Consider the following 287-nt stretch of genomic DNA (forward strand, 5'->3'; position numbering starts at 1 on the left):
CGGGGAGTGTAGATTAGGGCCATTTGTTTTCTTTCATGTATTTTTATGTTCATTTATGGTAAACAGAATAAGGCTTAAGCTGAATTTCATTTTGAAATAGATTTACTTACCAGCATGCAAGATGATATAAATTTATGTAGTTTTATTTCCATAATTCGACAAAATATGTTTTTGGAATATGGAAATATAGATATATATACAGTGCATGTCAGTAATAGAAGTGGCTTGTTGAAATATTTACGATTTTTTTTATTGTGTTAATTTCCTGATAACAAGGCAGTTTGGTC

The sequence above is a fragment of the Penaeus monodon genome, chromosome 23 (assembly GCF_015228065.2).
Source record: "Penaeus monodon isolate SGIC_2016 chromosome 23, NSTDA_Pmon_1, whole genome shotgun sequence".
NCBI classification, from domain to species: Eukaryota; Metazoa; Arthropoda; class Malacostraca; order Decapoda; family Penaeidae; genus Penaeus; species Penaeus monodon.